Here is a 17,995-nt window from a genome sequence, read left to right as displayed (position 1 = left end):
AGGCATAGGGGCACCCAGCAACGATAGCAGGAGATTTACAGCGCAAACAACTCGGATGGCTTCCCTGAATAAAACTAATAAAACAAATCGAATGGAGAACAACTTAGATGCGAGATAACATATCTCATCTAGATGAGATATAGCAAATCCGAAAATTGTTTGTTTTTTTCAAAGTTTGTTCACAATTTCACGAATGGTTCAAAATTCAGAAAATGTGTTCCAAAATTGTTCAGAATTCCAAAATATGTTTGTGCTCTTCCAAACTGTTCAGAATTATCTTTTAAAATCATATTTTTTAGGAAATATTTGAAAAAGTTATATAAATGCTTGATCCGCCGCTGGAGATAGTTCTTTAAAGTTTCGCAGTGTTCAGTAGTCACAAACGTCCCAGCTCCAGTGGCTACCGATAGCTATGTGCAGCAAGACGTCTCGAGTTCCATCCCATTCGTATGTTAAATGCCGAGCAAACGCACTCAGTCACCGCAACTGAGCCAGCTCAGTTTTGTAACGATTTGTTTTACAGTTTTATGGTTTTCATGTAATTTTTTCATAAACACACGGACATTTATTTTTCTTAGAAGCTCTTTTTTGGATTTCTAATATTTAAAAGGATTCAAAATTTTATTTAGAAGATTTAAAAACATGAACATTGTTAAAAATGATGTTAACAAATTCTAATGAAGGATAACTAAATTACAAATAGCTATTGAAATTTTGAATATTTTCGAAATGAACCTTTAGTAAAATCATGAATACTTTTAAAATTTCACAAATATTTTAGAAGTTCGACGAACAGTTATTCAAATGTCATCAACATTTTCAGAGAAAAGTGAAAACAAAATAAAAATAAAAAAATGGAAATAAAACTGGAAGAAAACTGGTGGAAAAAAATCATAAACCGGGACATGGCCGTAAGAGCGACAAAGACCTCTCAAAAACCAACAACAATCGGGAAAACATAAAAAACAAACTGAGCCCCTCGGTACCGACTAGGCCTGGCCCATAACGGATCGTTATGTGCGAATTCCCGACAATTTGACGCCGTGAAGGTCGAATAGGATTGTCCATATTTCCGCCCTAATCGGATACAAAAGTAGTGTTAAATGGCCCCTCAATGTAAAAGCGGGTGTCAATCGACCGGTCTTGGGGCTGAAGAGATAACTATCGTGCAATCATCCAAACAGTGATTTTTTTTCTCTAAAAAAATCCAATCAGTGATGGGTGTTCTTTTTTTTTGCGGGAAAAACTTTCAATCTATTCATCTTCAATCATGGTAGTACAACGAACACTAGAAATAATAAAATTCCATCCAGATCCGTAGACCACCTAGCGACAACTACAAGCACTGAAGCGAGCCGAAGGCGCGCCGCTGTCATCGCCCCTCCCTCGCCGGAGCTGGGCAAACCTTGTTGTAGTAGACAGTCGGGAAGTCGTCGTGCTAAGGCCCCGTAGAACCAACGCACCAGAACAGCAACCGCCGCAGATGAAGAGTGTAGATCAAAAGGATCCAACCTGAAAACACACGAACGAAGACGAACGACGAACAGATCTGAGCAAATCCACCAAAGGCAGATCCGCTGAAGACACAACTCCACATGCCCACCGACAATGCAAGACGCATCACTGGAACGGGGGCTAGGCGGGGAGACCTTTATTCCACCTTCAGGGAGCCGCCACCGTCTCGCCTTCCTGAGCAGGACACAAACCCTAACAAAGCTCGAAAAAAGATCTAAAAACGGAGCCCTCCCACCGGCAAGGGCCGAGATCCACTCCGCCTCCATGGCCATAGGGCCACCGGAGACGGGATGGACCGGCGCCGGCGCCGGTGGGAGGCAGAAAGCTAGGGTTCTTGAGGCGGCGGCTAGGTGTGCGGCCTTGTCCTTTCGTTTCGAAGGCGAGCAAATAAAGGGGAAAAAATCTAATCAGTGATTGGTTTTTATTTCATCAGTTCAATGATTTGATAAATGGATAACTCCGACCAACGCGGGCAAATAAATTGCCATAGCTGTACCCTGTTTGACAAGAGGGTCAGTACATCCTCACTGTCACAGCCTATTGGCCCATTCCTCTTCATGCAGCTTTCAATGAATTTTCTCTCTTTATTTGCAATGATAGCTTCTTCCGTATATACTAACCCACCAATGAACTTCCATCCATTCCTTCTTGTAGTACCTGCCGTGCTGAACACTAACCCACCCACCAAATCCTGAAGCTCTGAACACTGATCCTATCCCCTCTGTCCAATCTAACCTCGTCATTTACTCGGTCTATCAACTTTTGTCTTAATGGAAACGCCATTCCAGATCAAGCAAGAAAGTGCAGCACAGATGAGGCGAAAGCTATTCCATGTAGTACTCCAATTCGTTTTATGCCCGGGCTGGGACAATCAGCCACCAATCGCCATTGAAAGTTGGGTATATAAAGCCGTGCAGGTGGTAGTACGACACATCGTCGTTAACAAGATTAGTTAGTTAGGGGTACATGCACGATGACACTTTAGCAGAGACTTCGCCAGCCACCTAATATATATGGCAACAGCTTTGATAGGTGGTTGAGCAAGAGAGAGAGAGAGAGAGAGAGAGAGAGAGAGAGAGAGAGAGAGAGAAAGAGAGGGAGAGAGAGAGAGACGAGAAGTCTGATAAATCAAGCTCTCCAACTCCCAAGTTAATCCACGTCCCACATGGTGTGCACATGATTATCTCTTCTCTTTGATAAGCCGTTTCTTTGTTTTCCTATATATGACAGGAAATTGCCAGAATAACAGCATTTTGGAACTAGCTATGTCCCATGTTCACCAATGTATGACACCGAACAAAGAAACGTGTGTATTTTTTTTCCCGAGGTATACATAAAATGTACAATGTTATGAAAACATCTATTTTTCAAATACAGGATTGACACTTATATTTTTCTGTCTATTTTTTCATACATATTGTATGTTTTTTATACATGATTAACATTTCTCAAATACATGATAAACATTTATTTCATATATTTGTTTTGATGTCTACGTTTTTCCATACATAGTGTACTTTTTTGTATATATTAGGAACATTTTTGTATACACATTAAAAATTAAATGAATGATTAATAGTTTCAATTCTAGCGTAAATTAATTTTAATAATATGTATATTTAGAAAAATTTCAGAATATAAGCAAAGTGAAAAAAATAACCCAGAAAGGGAAGAAAAAACACGAAAAAAGGAAGAAAATTCTAGCGTCAATTAATTTTCATTATAGATATTTTTAGAAAATTTCAAAATATAAGCAAGGTGAAAACAATTAACCCAGAAAGGGAAGAAAAAATACGAGAAAAGGAAGAAAAAGAGATAAAAGCCTGGTTTCCCTGCTGGGCCGGCCATTATATGGGGCTGCTAGACGCGAGGCTTTCCTACGTCTCGCTACAAGCGAGACATAGAGCGCCCAGCGACGATAGCACGAGATTTACAGCACAAACAAATCGTATGGCTTCCCTAAATAAAACAAATCAAAGGAGAATGACTTCGATGTGAGATGTGACATAATAAATCTCATCTAGATGAGATTTAGCAAATCTGAAAATTGTTTGTCTTTTTCAAAGTTTGTTCACAATTTCACAAATTGTTTAAATTCAAAAAATGTGTTCAAAATTTGTTCAGAGTTCCAATTTTTTTTGCGCTTTTTAAAACTGTTCAGAATTATTTTTTAAAATAATATTTTTAGCAAATGTTTGAAAAAGTTATATAAATGCTCGATCCGCCGCTGGAGATAGTTCTTTAAAGTTTCACGGTGTTCAGTAGTCACGAGCGCCCCAGCAGTAGCTACCAATAGGCATGTACAGCGAGAGTTCTCGAGTTCCATCCCATTCGTAGGTGAAATGCCGAGCAAATGCACTCAGTCACCGCAATTGGGCCGGCTCAGTTTGTGTGGTGAAACGTTCCCTTCGTATGTACATTTTGGTTTTGTAACGATTTATTTTTCAATTTTATGGTTTTCATGTGATTTATTTTTCTAAGAAGCATTGTTTGGATTTCTAATTTTTAAATGGCTTCAGAATTTTATTTAGAAATTTAAAAAACAAGAACATTGTTCAAAAAAATTATATTAATAAATTAAAATGAAGGATATTTAAATTACAAATAACTATTGAAATTTTGAATACTTTCGTAATGAACCTTTAGTAAAATCATGAATAATTTTAATATTTTGCAAATATTTTTACAGTTTGACAAACACTTATTCAAAAGCCATGAACATTTTTAAAAAGGAAAAAGGGAAAACACAAGAAAATTAAAAATGGAAATAAAACTAGAAGAAAACTGGTGCAAAATACTAAACTGGGACATGACCGAAAGAGTGAAAAAGACCTCTCAAAAACCAACAACAATCGGGAAACCATAAAAAAACAAAGTGTGCCCCTGGTACCGACTGGGCTTGGCCCACAACGGGTCGTTATGTGCGAATTCCCGACAATTTGGTGCAGTGAACGTCGAATAGGATTGCCCATGTTTCAGCCCTAACCGGATACAAGCGTAGTGTTCGATGGCCCCTCAAAATAAAAACGGGTGTCAATCGGTCAGTCTCGGGGCTGAAGATATAACTATCGTGCAATCATCCAATCAGTGATTTTTTAGTGATATTTTCTCTAAAAAAAATCCAACCAGTGATTGGCGTTCTCAATAAAGGAAAAGAAATCTAATCAAATGATTGGTTTTTATTTCATCAGTTCAATGATCTGATAAATGGATAACTCCGACCAATGAGAGCAAATAAATTGGCACAGTTGTACCTCTTTATTTTTTTGATAATCCAGCTGTACCCTTTTCGACAAGAGGATCAGTACATCCTCACTGTCACAGCCTATTGGCCCATTCCTCTCCATGCAGCTTTCAGTGAACTTTCTCTCTTTATTTGCAATGATAGCTTCTTCCGTATATAGCCTCCAATGAACTTCCATCCATTGCAGTACCTCTCGTGCTGAACACTAATCCACCCACGAAATATTGAAGATCTGAACACTAATCCTATCCCCTTTTCCCAATCTAACCTCGCCATTTACTCGGTCTATCAACTTTTGTCTTAATAAAAACACCATTCCAAATTAAGCAAAAAAGTGCAGCACAGTCCATGTACTCACTGCTCTTTTATGCCCGGGTGAGACAATCGACCACCAATCGCCATTGATAGTTGGGTATATAAAGCCGTGCTGGTGGTAGCTAGTACGACGCATCGTCGTTAACAAGATTAGTTAGTTAGGGGTTACATGCATGCATGGTGACACTTCAGCAGATTAATTGATCAGGACCCCTTGGCCAGCCAGCCACCTACTACTATATATTGCATCTACTTTGATAAGTAGTTGGGAGAGATATGAGAGCTCTGACCAATCAAGCTCTCCAATTCGATCCACGTCACGCATCGTGTGCGCATGATTACCTCTTTGATACGCCGTTTCTTTGTTCGGTTATAACATCATTTTGGAACTAGCTATGTCATGCCCACCAATGTATGACGTCGTTTGCAAATGTGGAGAAACTATATATTTTGGAAAACTCTTATACATTAGTTGAGACCAAATTTAGACTTTAGAAAAAATATTGTGAAAAGGCCGAAGGCCATAAATCTAGGGAGACCTAAGCTCCCCCATGGCGCTGAAGTTGGTCAAACATTGCCGCTCACCGATGGGAGAAAGATTCAAAGGACCAAGACATGAACCGACGTCGTACACTTCACCGGAGGATGCCTTTGAAGGCCAGGTGTATAACACAAAGACACAATTAGATCCACCACTCAAGAAGAGCATTGACCAGACGACCCCGCACCATCATGTGGGTCGATAGCAAGGTGGACCAAGGATCGAACTCTTAATTCGCACGTCGCCACCATAGGCACCACAAGACCGCTTCCAGGGAACCAAATTCTAATCCTAAGAGACCCAACAATAGTGTCGTAACACATATCTAGGATCCTTACCCGTCTCGCCGCTGGAGTGGTAGGCAAAGGAGGAGGGGGGCACGTCCTCCCTGGTGGGAGTGGGTTCAGCGGTGAATGTCTAGGGTTCTTTTAGGAGTCGCGGCGAATTTCTAGGTTCATTTTTTATCCAAATTATTTTCAACACATGCACACATCTAACGTTCTCAACATAAGGCTGACTTTAACAATAGCTTGAGACACAGCCCCTAAAAGATATATTTTTCCCCTTTTGGATGTGTGCATGTGATTGAGAACAATTCGTACATGTTGGAACGGCTTTGAAAATGCTGACCAAACGGAAGTTATTTGGATTTACACCATCGAAATGACGTATGTATATAGCTAACATCCCATACAGAGGTCGATCGAGATTTGGTTTGGTCGATCGAGATTGGTAGCAGCATGTTACTAGAAGGTGTATTGGTTAATCCTCCAGCTAGTTGGACCAGTGCAAGTGTGCAACCAATTTGATTAGTATTATACTCCCTCTGTTTCTAAATATAGGTCTTTCTAGAGATTTCAGCAAGTGACTACATACGGAGTAAAATGAGTGAATCTACACTCTAAAATATGTCTATATACATCCGTATGTGGTACTTCATTCGAAATCTCTAAAAAGACTTATATTTAGGAACGAAGGGAGTATCAGATAACAAAGATATGTCGATACAAGAGAGAGGTGAGGAAACCAAGATGATATTCTTGCAAGTTGCAAAACGGCATGGAGCACATGCAAGTGGTGCTAGCATTTGAATGCTGGATGCAGCAACACCCAAAGCCCTAGGTTATTACTCCATTAAGTAACTAAGCCAGCCCATTCCGCGGCTTGATTTGTGGTTAACCACATGTATGGCCCTTACCTGATACACATACTTGTCGATCATATAGTTTTGTGACAACAAATTATATGGAGGTGAAATAGATGTCACAAAACTGTTTCAAACATTAAAAAATGCATTGCTTTCGAACCGCACATGAAAATCAAAATCCCTTTTTTTACTAGTGTGTTCCCCTCGACCAATCATCCAAATTAGATCCTGCATGACCATATTCCGACGAGTATTTTTGAAAATCAACTTTCAGTCATGAGAAGCAAGTTTTGTGGTAAAAAATGATTTTCTAGCTCCGACGGATCATCTACCACAACGACAAGTCAATCATTTATTATACATTTTTGGCGTGAAAAGCACGTTTCTGAAAAGTACTTGCTTGCACATCATTAAACTACTTTTTTTTTGTAGTTTCTAGGGCATGCACTAGTTTCACCAAAGCAACGTAACATGATGAAAGTACAAGTTTGTACTGCATGTTGCTCTTGCCGCGCTAATTTGTGTTTCAAAAACAAACATGCTCTTAAAACTTAACAAAACAATTTTTAAACCATGAAACTTGTTTTAGCACTTAAAATTCATACGGTCTACCAAGCTGGTTTGTGAGTGAAAGAAAAACAATTTTAAACTAAACACTTGTCTTTCGTCATAGTAAAGTTGCTTTACAAATATACCCACCAGAACATGCCTATGTGAAATCTAGTTTCGAAGGACTCGTGACGAGAAACATATTCTTTTTCCTTGCAAAAAAGCATGTGAAATCTAGTTTTACTCAAAACAAATACTAACTTATTGGTATCTGCTAGAAAAGCAAAAAACTTTATAAAAAGGAAAAAAATCCGAGTAAAGATATCCTCTGCAAATTTCTATGGAATTCGATTGAACCAAAGAGGCCCTAGACAGTAGAGCCAGTTGCGGCCAGCACAATCGGTTTGAGGATCAGATCATAGCTGTCAAGGAAAAAAATATATTTGAAGATGAGATAAGCAGGACCATATGGAGGATACGAGGGATGGGTGAGCAAACCAAGATGATGATACTATATATCAGCTGCAAGTTGCAGAACCAACTGGAGCATCGCAGCAAAAGCATACAAACATATAATGGAGCTAGCTTTTGAACGTTGGATGCAGCAACACGTAGACCTAGGCGCTAGCCGCTGTTAACTAAGCAAGTCCACATGCAAGCCAACAAGCAAGCAGGCGGATAGCTTAGCTAGCTAGGTTCCTAGAAAACCTAGCCCCCGCGTCACTCCTCCCGCGAGCGACACGGGCGGCGCCGCCACCCCTTGCCACTAGCCCTCCTCCTCCTCCCCTTCCCCGCCGCCGCCGGCCAGAGCCGCTGGGGCAAAGCCCCCCACGGTGGCTGGCAGCGGGGGCCTTCTCCCCTCCTCGCGTTCGTGGCCTGCGGGAGCGGCCAGGCCGAGCGGAGGCGCCGGGGCACGCGGATCCTAGTGGCGCGGCGGCGACGATCTTGACGGTGGCGGGCCCATGGCGCAGCTGCAGATGGGTCGACGCCGAGCTGTGTGGCGGCTGCGTGCGGGGCGGCACGTGCGCGGCATCCGGCGAGGGGTGGGGAGGCGGCCACGGTGGCTTCTCGTGCGAGTACGCGGAGAAGAGGCTGCGGCGTGTGTCCTCGGGGAGGATGGCTATCCTCGCTCAGATCCGTCGGCGGCATGGCGGTGGAGGTCGCAGTGGCCGGTCGGCGGTGGCGGAACTTGGTCGGTGGTAGCGGCGAGGTTCTGTCTTGATCCCAGGGCGGCGGCCCTGGAGGGTGGCGGATGGTGAAGCTAGGGCTTCCCGCGGCGGCATGGCGTGGTGCAGTCCCTGTCCAAGGCGGATCTGTGACGGCGATCTGCTTTGGATTGGTTCGGATCAGAGACGATGACGAGCGCGCGGGATCCTTCTCGGCGGCTCTCGCCGCTTGGCGAGGCGGGGTGGGAGCCCTCCTCCTAGGCTCCAGTGGTGGCACACTCACGCAGTGGCCGGTGCGCCAGGGATCCCACGGTGGCACTGTTGCTGCGGTTGGTCGCCGGATCTAGGCGGCTGGATCTGGGGATTTGAAGGCGGTCGAGACGGTACACATGTTGTTGGGTGGAGTTCTTGGGACGGATCCGGGTGAAAACCTGGTCTTCGGTTGATCGCCGGAGCCGGTGATGACGATGCCCTTATCATCGTTTCCTTCATGAAGGCATCATCGAGGTGAAGCTCCCAACTCCACTCAATACCTCCGGGGGAAACCCTAGATCAGCTGATCGGATGTTGGCGGCATTCATGTGTCGTAACCCCCTTTGGGGCGGCATTCTTGGAGGTGCACTCGACTTCGCGGGAACAGCGGACGGCTTCTTTGGTGGAGCGGTGCTTCATCCTACATATTGATGGCGACTGATCTTGACGGCGTGGTGCAGTGCAAATTCGGAGTTCAATGTGGGAGGACGGACTCGCGCAGGAGGACGGCGCTGTCTGGCGTTGTGGTGACGTCGATGGCAGAGAGACCTGGTGCGGTAGATGCAACAGTACAACTCTGAAGATGGACTCGTGGCAGGTGGCTGCGGCGGCCCCATACCCGACAGGCGTCCTGGTTGAGGAGTGCGCCGGACTGGTAGGTGCCCTATATCAGGCAGGCGTCCTAGTTGGGACCTCACTACTAGGAAAAGGGCTATAGATGGAATGGCCACTAATGGCGCACCAGACATGTGGTGCGCCATTGCTATGTAGCAGTGGCGCACCATGTGCTGGTGCGCCATTAGTAACAAATTTTATTTTATTTTATTTTGCCAGACATACTAATGGCGCACCAGGACATAGTGCGCCATTACTTGTTGTAACTAGTAATGGCGCACCAGCAACATAGTGCGCCACTACAATATTTTTTTTATTTTGTACTTTTTTGCAAAACTACTAATGGCGCACCAGGGACAGTGCACCATTACTAGTTTAAGCTAGTAATGGCGCACTGCTCCCCCGTGCGCTATTAGTGTATATTTCATGGACACTTGATCTCGATCACCCTCCATCTCGATCGCTATCCCACCTCGCCAGATCCGGTCCCCCTCGCCGCCGAGCACCCCCCGCACCCTCTACCCCGCTCCACCGGGCGCCGCCGCCAACCCCCCGCACCCTCCCCCGCTCCACCGCCGCCGACGACCCACTGCATCCTTCCCTGCTTCACGCCGCCGACGACCCACCGCACCCTCTCCCCCGCTCCACCGCCGCCGCCGACCCACCGCACCCTAGCTCCCCTGCTCCACCGCCGCCGACGACCCACCGCACCCTCCCCGACCCGCTCCACCGCCGCCGACGACCCACCGCACCCTAGCTCCCCTGCTCCACCGCCGCCGACGACCCACCGCACCCTCCCCGGCCCGCTCCACCGCCGCCGACGCCCCCCCGCACCCTCCCCGGCCCGCTCCACCGCCGCCGACGACCCCCCGGCCCGCACCCTCCCCGGCCCGCTCCACCGCCGCCGATGACCCCCCGCACCCTAGCTCCGCTGCTCCACCGCCGCCGACGACCCACCGCATCCTCCCCGGCCCGCTCCACCGCCGCCGACGCCCCCCCGCACCCTCCCCGGCCCGCTCCACCGCCGCCGACGACCCCCCGCACCCTCCCCGGCCCGCTCCACCGTCACAAATTATTACTGTTTTTGTAAAAAAATGTTACTGTTTCATATTCATATTCATTTTCTAAAAAATTTATTAGATGCAACAAAAAATAATAATAAAAATTACTTATGGCGCACCTATGGCTGGTGCGCCATTGCTACATAAAAAAAAATTCTAATGGCGCACCCGTCGTGGGTGCGCCATTGCTATGTAAAAAAACATTCTAATGGCGCACCGCTTTGGGGTGCGCCATTAGTAAGTTTCCCCCCTTAGCTAATTCCTCCCCTCTCCCTCGCCAGTCCACCCGCGCGCTCACCTGACCCACGACGCCGCCGCCCCGACCCCCGCCGGACTCCACCCCCGTCGCCCCCGCGCCCCCGTGCCCCCCACCACTGCAGCTCCCCCGCGCCGCTGCCCCCGCGCCCTCCACAACTGCAGCTCCCCCGTGCCGCCCCGCGAAGCACGTGGCCGCCGGCCTCCCCATGACCAACCGAGGCACCCAGGAGGACCGCCGCCGTCTTCCTCTTCGACTACGAGGACCCGGACGAGCTCGGACGCCCTCGAGCCATCCCTTCGACGCCACCGCCGCCGCCGACCCCGACCCCAACCCCGACCCCGACCACTCCGGCAACCGGCCGCGCCCGCCCAGGTACCTCTCCTCCTTCCTCCTTCCTCCTTCTTGTCCAGCGCCCGCCGCCCCGACAGCATCTCCAGCAGCACCTCTGAGCAATTTGCTCCACTTGTTCATGCAAGCTAGTAAAACTGTTGTTCTTCTTCTTGCTCCTGTGATGGATTTTCTGAACCTTACATTCGTTCCTGCACTGGTACTTCTTCTGCTCTATTTAAAACTGCTCTTCTCTTTTTGTATTAGTCTCAGATAAGCAAGCATGATGCAATTATGATCTGGGCAACCGCAGATAAGTAGTAGGAGTAACTATGTTTGTAAATCAAAATTGCTTCACTCCTCGTGATAATCTGCAGATTCAAGTTGTGGCAAAAAATGTTCTGTCTATTTACAGTGTGGAGTATACAGTTATTACAATGTCAATGTTGATGATTTACAGTGTGGAGTAGTCATATTTTTCTTTGAAATCTAAGTGCAATTTCTCTGTCTTATTGCTAACTGAATTTACAGTACTAAGTGGTCTCTAAATTCTGCAGTATTTATGTTCATGACTTTACTGAACTATGTTGTCTTTTCTAACAGTGCCTTGATTTAAATAGTTATATTTTAGCTTCATGGTTCTGTGTAATTTGTGCCTTGATTTTCTGTCATCTCTGAATTTTGCTGTTCCTGTGCTTGCTACTCCTTAATTTATAAAGATCTAGTGAGCATTGCCAGTGTTGGGGAGGGAGTGATCTGAATTGGTTTATGTGACTCATCCTCATTAACTTTTCTCTCTAACCTTTTTTACAGTACAAATAAATTGTTCCTTCTTCTGTATTTGACCACTGTTTATTGTGGTTTTGATTTTGTTACAGTGTTCTCAAGTATAACAACATAGTGGGATCATTTGTCAACATAGTGGGATCATTTTGCAGATTCCAGCAAACAACATAGTGGGATCATTTGTCAAGGCTAGCATCGGAGTGCTAATTTAGAGGTATAAATAGATAAAAGATTCAGAGTGTAGCTCTTTGTGCTCCCTGCATCCTTTTTCTGAGCTGTTTGTGCTCCCTGCATCTTTCAGCTCTCATTTTCAGTGGAGTTGTTGAATTATATGCTCTTATTGGACATGTTTTACGTGTTGATCCATCAATTGCTAGTTTGCTGGGTTTTGTCTCCGACCATCGTGTCGTGATGATTTTGCAGGTACCCCGAGAGGCCCTTGAGTTTGCCGGAATGTCGATTAACTTCCGTTCCGGCAAATTCGGGTACTCCATATGTCCTATTTTCAGCAAAGGTCATGCTGAAATTTTCCGTGAATTTTAGCATGACTTTGCTAAAAATAGGACATATGGGGCACTTCCGACTAATGCATGGGCCGGGGTATCTTAGTACTTAATTAAGTAGGATCAACTGCCTCTTGTGTTATACATATAGAAGTGTGATATCTACTCATAGTTATTACTAATGTCAGTTGCTCGTCATCGATAAACCCTAATCTGGTAGGATGACCTACTAAAAAAGCCCATACCACATATTCTATTTGGATGGGCGTGTTTTCACCACACTGTGGATTATCTTATTGGACCCAACAGAGATGATGTAGTTTTGAATTATGAACATAGGAAATGTCGTCATCGGACGACGAAAGTCTCTCGGGGGAGTGCGACTGGTGCCACGACGGTCGAGGTCTGTGCGACAGGCCTCACCTGGACGATGATCGGCGCTTCAGCATTAAGCTCGAGGAGACCTTCGAAGTTGAAACGGTACGCAACGACGACAAGTGTTTTTTTCATAATTAAGCATGACTTCAACTATTTCAACGTGTAATTTCATCTTTTACAATTCGAGTATAGTTTATCCCATGCCATGCAAGACGCTATGTCTTGGAGAGGATGGATTTTGAAGATCATGAAAATTTTGAAACGAAGAAAATTCACCTAAGGACACATCATGATGTGGATTTTGAAGTAAATCTGTATAATGCTGAGAGCGTAACCCATTTTGGTTGCAAAAATTGGGAAGCATTTTGCAAGATGTATGGTTTTGATGAGGGTATGCTTGTCACCATGGATCTTGGTGATCCTGGCATCGACCAAGACAATATGGACATTTGGGTCCTTGTTGATACGCCTCCAGTTCTACCGCTATGTGAGTTTGTCAAACATAGTTAATTATTAACTAATCTATATTGTTTATTTCAAAATAGTTGACAACTTATTTCCATTGACAGCTTATTTTGATTGTTCAAAAAATGTGCGGAAAATGGTAGACAAAACCCACTACACCGATGGCTCCGAGTTAACTTATCAGGAGAAAAATCATCTGGTCGGATTTTGTACCGATCTTGAGAATTACAATATCTACAATCAAACTCCTCAACATTATGGTCAATACGTGCCACTAGTGCACGTGTTGAACTACGGTAACTACCATGGAGATACCCTGGTAAGATTTTTTTACTATTACGACATCCGTGCATCTTTTGCATACTTCTAAAACTAGTACATCATTGCTAACTATGAAGTTATTACTATGTTTTTCAACAGAGAATCCCAGAGGATTGTGTGCCTCATTTGATGTATCAGAATGGCAGCCTTCAAGTTTTGAACTTATATCCAGGTCATCCTACGAATCTCAACTGTCCATACCGGATTTCTAGAAGAACTGGAGACATGCTAATCAGAGAATGGAAAAAATGTATGGACAGTCGTAAGGAGGTTCTTGGAAGCAAAAGGAAGCGCCGCGCAAGAATTGGAGACAGGATGATCTCCATTCTCCATAATGGAGAGTCAGGGTCTATATTGTTTTATGCTATTTTACCTTAAATAGGGTATTTTCGGTCCTTAATAACGAGTAGAAGTTGTATGATGATGATTAGTAGGACTTGTTAGGATTAGTATTACTTTCGACAAACTCGCTACTCGCGGTCTCGAGACTTGTAATGTTCTATCTTTGTTCGGTCTTTTGAATTCAGAGACTTATATGATGAATTGTATTCGGAGACTAATCTTCTATTGTATTCGATGAATCTGCTGTTGCTGTGTGGTGCTGTTTATATTCTGTCCAATAATATATTTTGTAATCTGTGCAAATATTAGAAAAGAAAAAAATCCCTAATATACATACTAATGGCGCATCACCCAAATGTGCGCCATTAGTATGCCAAAGGATACTAATGGCGCATCACCCAGCAGTGCGCCATTAGTATGGCAAAGCACATGCCCACTGGGAGGCATACTAATGGCGCACCGTGGCCTATACTAATGGCGCACTGCCTGGTGCGCCATTAGTAAAAAATACTAGTGCCGTGGTGCTAGTGGCGCACCAGTAGTGCGCCATTAGTAGGCAAAACTGGTGCGCCACTAGTAAGCCTTTTTCTAGTAGTGTCAGGTCTTAGATGGAAACTTGCCCCCCAAGCCGGGAGGGGCGGCTGCCCTAGGGGTGGCGCCCCCACCTCTCCTGGTTACGTGAGAGGGGTTGGGAGGGGCGCACAGCCCCTTAGTGGGCTGGTTTGCCCCTTCCCCTTGGCCCATAAGGCCCCCCAACGCTTGCCGGGGCCTCCGAAACCCCTTTCGGACATGCTGGCCATAGCCTGGTACCCCCGGAACAATTCCGGACTCCAATACCCTTCGTCCAATATACCGATCTTCACCTCCGGAGCTCCTCGTCATGTCCGGGATCTCATCCGGGACTCCGAACAACCTTCGGTAACCACATACTATTTCCCATAACAACTCTAGCGTCACCGAACCTTAAGTGTGTAGACCCTACGGGTTCGGGAACCATGTAGATATGACCGAGACACCTCTCCGGCCAATAACCAATAGCGGGATCTGGATACCCATATTGGCTCCCACATGTTCCGCGATGATCTCATCGGATGAACCACGATGTCGGGGATTCAATCAATCCCGTATACAATTCCCTTTGTCTATCGGTATGTTACTTGCCCGGGATTCGATCGTCGGTATCCCAATACCTCGTTCAATCTCGTTACCGCAAGTCTCTTTACTTGTTCCGTAATGCATGATCCCGTGGCTAACTCATTAGTCACATTGAGCTCATTATGATGATGCATTACCGAGTGGGCCCAGAGATACCTCTCCGTCATACGGAGTGACAAATCCCAGTCTCGATTCGTGCCAACCCAACAGAGACTTTCGGAGATACCTGTAGTGCACCTTTATAGCCACCCAGTTATGTTGTGACGTTTGGTACACCCAAAGTATTCCTACAGTATCCGGGAGTTGCACAATCTCATGGTCTAAGGAAACGATACTTGACATTAGAAAAGCTCTTAGCAAACGAACTACACGATCTTGTGCTATGCTTAGGATTGGGTCTTGTCCATCACATCATTCTCCTAATGATGTGATCCCGTTATCAATGACATCCAATGTCCATGGTCAGGAAACCATAACCATCTATTGATCAACGAGCTAGTCAACTAGAGGCTTACTAGGGACATGTTGTGGTCTGTGTGTTCATACATGTATTACGGTTTCCAGTTAATACAATTATAGCATGAACAATAGACAATTATCATGAACAAGGAAATACAATAATAACCATTTTATTATTGCCTCTAGGGCATATTTCCAACAGTCTCCCACTTGCACTAGAGTCAATAATCTAGTTCACATCACCATGTGATTAACACTCAAAGTTCACATCGCCATGTGACTAACACCCAAGAGTTTACTAGAGTCAATAATCTAGTTCACATCACCATGTGATTAACACTCAATGAGTTCTAGGGTTTGATCATGTTATGCTTACGAGAGAGGTTTTAGTCAACGGGTCTGCAACATTCAGATCTGTGTGTTCTTTACAAATCTCTATGTCATCTTGTAGATGCAGCTACCACGCGCTACTTGGAGCTATTCCAAATAACTGCTCTGCTATACGAATCCGGTTTACTACTCAGAGTCATCCGGATTAGTGTCAAAGTTTGCATCGACGTAACCCTTTACGACGAACTCCTTTTCCACCTCCATAATCGAGAACATTCCTTAGTCCACTAGATACTAAGGATAAGTTCGACCGCTGTCATGTGATCCATTCCTGAATCACTATTGTACCCCTTGACTAACTCATGGCAAGGCACACTTCAGGTGCGGTACACAGCATAGCATATTGTAGAGCCTACGTCTAAAGCATAGGGGATGACCTTCGTCCTTTCTCTCTCTTCTGCCGTGGTCATGTCTTGAGTCTTACTCAATACTCACACCTTGTAACACAGCCAAGAACTCCTTCTTTGCTGATCTATTTTGAACTCCTTCAAAATCTTGTCACGGTATGTATTCATTTGCAAGTACTATTAAGCGTTTTTGATCTATCCTTATAGATCTTGATGCTCAATGTTCAAGTAGCTTAATTCAGGTTTTCCATTGAAAAACACTTTTCAAATAACCATGTATTCTTTCCAGAAATTCTACATCATTTCTGATCAACAATATGTTAACAACATATACTCATCAAAAATTCTATAGTGCTCCCACTCACTTCTTTGGAAATACAAGTTTCTCATAAACTTTGTATAAACCCAAAATCTTTGATCATCTCATCAAAGCGTACATTCCATCTCCGAGATGCTTAGTGCCAGTTCTTTTCCTGACTTTTTTGGGCTTCCAGAATAAGCTGCCCCCTACCCAGCTTATTCTAGAAGCTCAACCAAAATTTTCATTTTAGAAGCCTACTAGTCAAGTCTCAACTACTAGGCTTCTAAAAGAATAAATTTGGTTGGGCTTCTAGAATAAGCTCGGTAGGGGGCAGCTTATTTTAGCTTATTCTAGAAGCCACCAAAAGAACTGGCCTTTACTCCAGTCCTTAGAAGGATTGCTGGAGCTTTGCATACTTGTTAGCATATTTCAGGATTGACAAAACCTTCAGGTTGTATCACATACAACCTTTCCTCAAGAAAATCATCGAGGAAACAATGTTTTGACATCCTATCTGCAAGATTTCATAAATAATGCAGTAACTGCTAATATAATTCCAATAGACTCTTAGCATCGCTACGAGTGAGAAAGTCGCATCGCAGTCAACTCCTTGAACTTGTCGGAAAACATCTTAACGACAAGTCGAGCTTTCTTAATGGTGACACTTACCATCATTGTCCGTCTTCCTTTTAAAATCCATCTGCACCCAACAGCCTTACGACCATCAAGTAGTTCTTCCAAAGTCTATACTTTGTTTTTATATATGGATCATCTCTCGGATTTTATGGCCTCGAGCCATTCATCGGAATCCGGGCCCACCATCGCTTCTCCATAGCTCATAGGTTCATTGTTTTCTAGCAACATGACTTCCAAGACAGGATTATGTACCACTCTGAAGTAGTACGCATCCTTGTCGACCTACGAGGTTTGGTAGTGACTTGATACGAAGTTTCATGATCACTATCATAAGCTTCCACTTCAATTGGTGTAGGTGCCACAGGAACAACTTCCTGTGCTCTGCTACACACTAGTTGAAGTCATGGTTCAATAACCTCATCAAGTCTCCACCATCCTCCCACTCAATTCTTTCGAGAGAAACTTTTCCTCGCGAAAGGACCCGTTTCTAGAAACAATCACTTTTGCTTCAGATCTGAAATAGGAGGTATACCCAACTGTTTTGGGTATTCTATGAAGATGCATTTATCCACTTTGGGTTCGAGCTTATCAGCCTGAAACTTTTTCACATAAGCGTCGTAGCCCCAAACTTTTAAGAAACGACAGCTTAGGTTTCTCTAAACCATAGTTCATATGGTGTTATTGTAGGAGATATGCCCTAGAGGCAATAATAAATGATATTATTTATCTCCGAGTTCATAATTATGTTTATGTTCCATGCTATAACTGCAATGATTCTCGAGTCTGCAATATCCACGAGGCTCGGAGGAAGACTCAAATGCACGTGTGGAATAATAAACGGTAAGAAGTATTCCTAGTCTGGCCTCTAAGACTAGCTCAAGTGTTGCATGATGATTCTGTTTTCCTGGTCATGGGCATGTC

General features: G+C 44.5%; 1 long non-coding RNA gene across 1 annotated transcript; it reads left to right on the top strand.

Moving 5' to 3' along the window:
• Nucleotides 1–12,666: 12,666 nt before the first annotated feature.
• LOC141039245 (uncharacterized) lies at nt 12,667–14,173 on the top strand. The gene is made up of 3 exons (XR_012200173.1): nt 12,667–13,145; nt 13,228–13,442; nt 13,544–14,173. It is a non-coding gene; the product is annotated as an uncharacterized lncRNA (long non-coding RNA).
• The last annotated feature ends 3,822 nt before the right edge of the window (nt 14,174–17,995 follow it).

This window comes from Aegilops tauschii, chromosome 1 (assembly GCF_002575655.3).
Source record: "Aegilops tauschii subsp. strangulata cultivar AL8/78 chromosome 1, Aet v6.0, whole genome shotgun sequence".
Lineage (NCBI taxonomy): Eukaryota > Viridiplantae > Streptophyta > Magnoliopsida > Poales > Poaceae > Aegilops > Aegilops tauschii.
The sequence above is the reverse complement of the archived record's forward strand: the minus strand, read 5'-3'. Positions and strand labels throughout refer to the sequence as shown.